Source organism: Otolemur garnettii, unplaced genomic scaffold, assembly GCF_000181295.1.
Source record: "Otolemur garnettii isolate 467f Iridium unplaced genomic scaffold, OtoGar3 scaffold00075, whole genome shotgun sequence".
In the NCBI taxonomy this organism is placed as follows: Eukaryota; Metazoa; Chordata; class Mammalia; order Primates; family Galagidae; genus Otolemur; species Otolemur garnettii.
The window spans coordinates 8142032-8147095 of NW_003852470.1; the positions used below are offsets into that span (position 1 = coordinate 8142032).

At 46.8% G+C, this 5064-nt stretch overlaps 1 protein-coding gene across 1 annotated transcript in view; it reads left to right on the plus strand.

Moving 5' to 3' along the window:
- Positions 1-456: 456 nt before the first annotated feature.
- OAT (ornithine aminotransferase) overlaps positions 457-5064 on the plus strand; it is a 30439-nt gene continuing 25831 nt past the window's right edge. Inside the window, exon 1 of the mRNA XM_012807784.2 lies at positions 457-519. The gene's annotated coding sequence lies outside the window, so the exon portion shown is untranslated. The remainder of the gene's footprint in view (positions 520-5064) is intronic.

A 5064-nucleotide genomic window follows, 5' to 3' on the forward strand; every position in this document is an offset into this window, starting at 1 on the left:
CTGCAGCAATGACTTCTGGAGGCGGGCTCAGAAGCACAACTAAGCCCTGCGCACCTCAGGGCTCAAGGGGCTGGGGCTCCAGCAGCTGCGTCTGGGCTCTGTGTGGAAGGAACTGGAGGAAGGCTGGGAGCGCAGGGCTGGAGGTCGAGCCCGCCGTCCAGCTCCAAGTTCCTCTGCCTCCGTCTGCACAGCGAGCCCCTCTAGGTCCAAAAGTCAGTCGTTTCTTCTTTTCGAGTCTCAGTCCCTACGCCAGCAAAGGGCGGACCGGGGTCCCTCTAGTACTGCCAGGAAACGCCCCGGGAGGGGCCGCCTGACGCCCAGGAGGCGCGCGCCGCTAGAACCCGCCGCTCGGCAGTGGGTGCCCACGCGATTGGTGCGCGACGGTCCGCCCCAGCCAATGGGCAGCCAGGGCGTCTCGGGGGCGGGGCGGAAGCCGCGCTTTAAGTCCCTGTGACGCGCTGCAGTAACTGCTGCCCTTGGTCGACGCCCTGAGGGTCGCTTGGCTTCCGCACCCGTCAGGTACCCATGAGGGCTCCGCGCTGCAGCGGTTCTGGCCCCAGCCGGGCCACCCCGACGGCAGCCGGCAAGGCTGGCGGGCGGACGGGCGCGGACCGGTCTCGGGCGTGGTTCCAAAGAGCGTGCTGCAGAGGCTCGCTGGGCCTCAGCCAGAGGGCAAGCGCCTCCCGTGTGTTCCGCTTACTCTGCGGGCGGCTTTGACCCGGCCGGCCTCTAACCACCGGCCGGCGCGCGGCCTCGGTTGGCAGGGGCACGGCGCATCCCTTGCCCAGAGGCCTAAGCCCTGGGTTCTCGGCTTAAGAGAGGCGGGAGGGCGAGCGGGCGAGGCGGGCAGGAAGCAGGGAGAGACTGTGGATGTGGCACCTCCGGCTGCCAGACCGGGCGGAGCCGGCCGGCCCTCTCATCGTGGCCTGTCGGGGCCGGGCCTGCGGCCCAATCGGCCCACAGCCCCCGAGTCTGCGAAGCCTCTCGGGCTTCGGGGTTTCCAGGGAGGAGGCCTTTGGGGCGCCGGGCACAGCAGGCATCCTTGGTTCCTGGGGCGGGCAAGGAGGGCACGTTCTGGGTCCAGGGGGCTGCACAGTAAACCGGTGGCTTTGGTCAAAGGGCGGAGGCACTGTTGAGGAATTTGAGAAGGGCTCCTTCCCTCCCGGGCATCTCAGGGGTCCTGCGGCTAAACCTGTCCATCACCCCTCCCCCGACCTCTCTCTTTCTCTGGCCTTTGTCCAAGTAAAAATAATTATATAGCAACGTGCAGGTTAATTTGGATGGTGTCAAGGAATTGGGACCAACAGGACTTTCAGTACGGAGACCTCATTCTTAGAGTTGTTTACACACATTGCTGAACATCAGTAAATTCTTGGAGCACTTGTCCTCAGTGACCTATGGGCTCCTCCCTTTGTCACTCTTATCTTACCTTCCTGGTGTTCCATTTTACTTTCAGCTAAATTAAAAGAGGGAAAGCAAGAGAGACTTTGGAATGAAGTGGCTTTACTTTAAGAAATTATTAGTCTTCCAGTTATTCTCAATTCTAAAGCTCTCCTTTTGGGGTTGTAAGAGTTTCTGTAGGAAAATAGTCCTTTCAGTAGAACCTGGAACTCTGTGTGTGTGTGTGTTTTTTTTTTTTTAGGTTGTAATCTATTACAATCTTATCCCTTTGGAATAAACAATAGACTCTTTCATTAGAATATCCTTCTTTAGAAAATCTAATTCTTTTCTTTTTTCCTAAATTCATATGGTGAAATAGCTCTTGACTATGACAAAGATGAAGGTAGAATCCTTTTAATAAAAACAAAGTTTAAATTAAAAAGCTTATTATTAGGGATTCACAGTTTTTTTTTTGTTGTTGTTGTTTTGTTTTGTAGAGACAGAGTCTCACTTTTTCCGGCCTCGGTAGAGTGCAGCAGAGTCACTCCAGCAACCTTCAACTCCTGGGCTTAGGCAATTATTCTGCCTCAGCCTTCCAAGTAGCTGGGACTACAGGCGCCTGCCACAACGCCTGGCTATTTTTTGTTGCAGTTTGGCCGGGGCTGGGTTTGAACCCGCCACCCTCGGTATATGGGCCCGGCACCTTACTCACTGAGCCACAGGTGCCTCCCAGGGATTCACAGTTTTTCATGTTGTTTAAGATTATTAGTTCTGTGTCCCCTCTGCCAAAGAAAAATCCACTTTAATTAGTAAAAATTCTTTTTTTTTTTGAGACAGAGCCTCAAGCTGTCCCCCTGGGTAGAGTGCCGTGGCATTACAGCTCACAGCAACCTCCAACTCCTGGGCTAAAGCGAGTCTCCTGCCTCTGCCTCCTGAGTAGCTGGGACCACAGGCGCCCCCCACAAGGCCTGGCTATTTTTTGGTTGCAGCCGTCATTGTTGTTTGGCGGGTCCGGGCTGGGGATTTGAACCCGCCACCTTAGGTGTACGTGGCTGGCGCCTTAGCCGGTTGAGCTATAGGCGCCGAGCCTAGTAAAATTCTTAAAAGGGGCTCAGCGCCTGTGGCTCAAGCGGCTAAGGCACCAGCCACATACACCTGAGCTGGCTGGTTCGAATCCAGCCCGGCGCACCAAACAACAACGACAGCTGAAATCAAATAATAGCCGAGCGTTTTGGTGGGCACCTGGAGTCCCAGCTACTTGGGAGGCAGAGGCAGGAGAATCGCTTGAGCCCAGGAGTTGGAGGTTGCTGTGAACTGTGATGCTACAGCACTCTACCCAGGGGGATATTTTGAAGCTCCGTCTCAAAAAAAAAAAAAAATTCTTAAAAGGGCATTTTTTTCCTCAAAGCAACTGTTTCAGGTATTTTCTCTGTAGTCTGGCTTTGTTACATTATTGTGTGCATATTTTATGCTTTTTACTATGTTCTTTTGAGGATGGGTCAAATCTCATCCATTTTGAAATAATGATGAATGTACAAAATTTTGGAGGTGTGTGGAGGGCGCGGTGCAGTTGACCCAATCCTATTTCAGAAGTAATGCTTTAGTTGTTTGCCAATGTTGCACTTAAGTTGTGTTTCAGCCAGAATACTGATTACGTTAAAAACAAACAATTCTTGTTGCCAGAATTAAAAAAAAAAAAAAAGACCTATATTTGTGAATGGTTACCTCAAGAAAAGTAAATATTTGACAAAAATGGCAAGTCAAATTTACTCAAGTTGAATATTTAAGTGGCTTTTGGATGACTTTACGTTGATATTTGTTTAGAGTAATTTAAGTAAATAGTATTTAATACTTAGTGTAGGCTAACTTACCTCTTCAAAATGCAGCCTTTTATGGAAATTGTGCTGATAGGACTGGTAAGATGGGGGAGGTGGTAATGGTAGCCTCAAGGACTATGTTAATTATGAGGATTATTTTAAAAACTTCAGTGTTAAAATTTCACCTTGTCAATAGTAATTTGTTCTCATTTCTAGGACCTGAGTGTGGGCTTCAGTTAAATGTATGACAATGGCCTGGAACATATTATATTGACCTTTAAAGGCCATTAATCTAATGAAGGGAAATTCTTTTTTTTTTTTTTTTTAGGTTTTTTTTTTTTTTTTTTTTTTTCTTTTTTTTTTTTTTTTTTTTTGGCCGGAGCTGGGTTTGAACCCGCCACCTCCAGCATATGGGGCCAGCGCCCTACTCCTTGAGCCACAGGCACCACCCAATGAAGTGAAATTCTGATGAAAAGATTATTTATTCCAGATGAGGTTAGAGTAATCACTGCCTCTTAAAAGTTAGACTCAACATGGTTAGAAATAGATGATTTCACGATCTCTCGTGGTCACTTGCTCCTTACCTTGACTCCCTCTGAAGTCTTAGGTGTATTTAACAAAGAAAACGGTGGCTGGAACCTGGGCTGGGTTCTAGGGATGCAAAGTGAATTTTAAGTACAACTACTTTCCTTTTAAAAAGGTTAGAATATAGTAGGGAAACAGGCATGAAAACAAGTGTATTGAAGTGTTAGGACTGGTGACAAAAGTCTGCCAAGTCTTAGGAGTCTTCAGGAAGAACTTAGGCAGTACATTTTATAGGGGAAGGTGAAAAAAAAGCTAGTGTATATAGTATTTATGCACAGAAAAAAGTCAATGGTTATGAAATTGCAGGTAATTTTCTTGCCTATATTTTCTAATTTTTTATCAACAGAAAAATTTTACTTTTAAGAAAAACCAGTTTCGGGTGGTGCCTGTGGCTCAAGGAGTAGGGTGCCGGCCCCATATACTGGAGGTGGCGGGTTCAAGCCCAGCTCTGGCCAAAAATTAAAAAAAAAAAAAAAACAGTTTAAAAAAGAAAACATGGCACAGTTGATTTTTATATTTCAGAAACTGGCTGGTTCCCTTGTGAATTTAAGAGCAGAGGGAAACTAAGGGTGGCCATTTCATGCTGGGTGTGGAAAGTTAAATCTAGTCCCTTAATCCTAAGTAATGCTTCCACCTCATTTTACAAATGGGGAGACTGTAGCTCAGAAAGACTTATGAAACCCAGAGATACTCTTTAAGAGCCAGAGACAGAATTTAAATCTTTATCTCTAGACTCCCTTGGTTTTCCAAACTGTTTTAAGAAGAGGAGATTATTGATGTTGGCTATATTTAAATTGATCTTGATTCTGTGCTGATATTTCCCATTTAGGGCCAAGCACAGTAACTTGAACATTGGAAGGTTCTGTAATAGAAGTGTGTTTATGGGATTCTGATACATCATGATGCATCCAACGCTGACCTTTCTCAGTTGAATTAAGCATCCAGACTTCATCTTTAATGGCCTTAAGCATGAGAAATAGTAATGTTTTGAGTGTACTGTTTGTTACTAAGTTATAATTAATCCTGCCTGAACTGAGTAGATAAATGGATTTTTTGTTTCATTTCTCTTGGGAATTAGCTGAACAAATATAACTGGAGAGTGTTGAATTTACTTAATTTCAAGGTTCTTTTCACTTGCAGTCTTTCATAATTAAGATGCTATTCAGAGGGTTTTAGTAATTTTTTTGAGACAAAGCTTCAAGCTGTCCCCCTGGGTAGAGTCCCGTGGCATCACAGCTCACAGCACCCTCCAACTCCTGGGCTCAAGCGAGTCTCCTGCCTC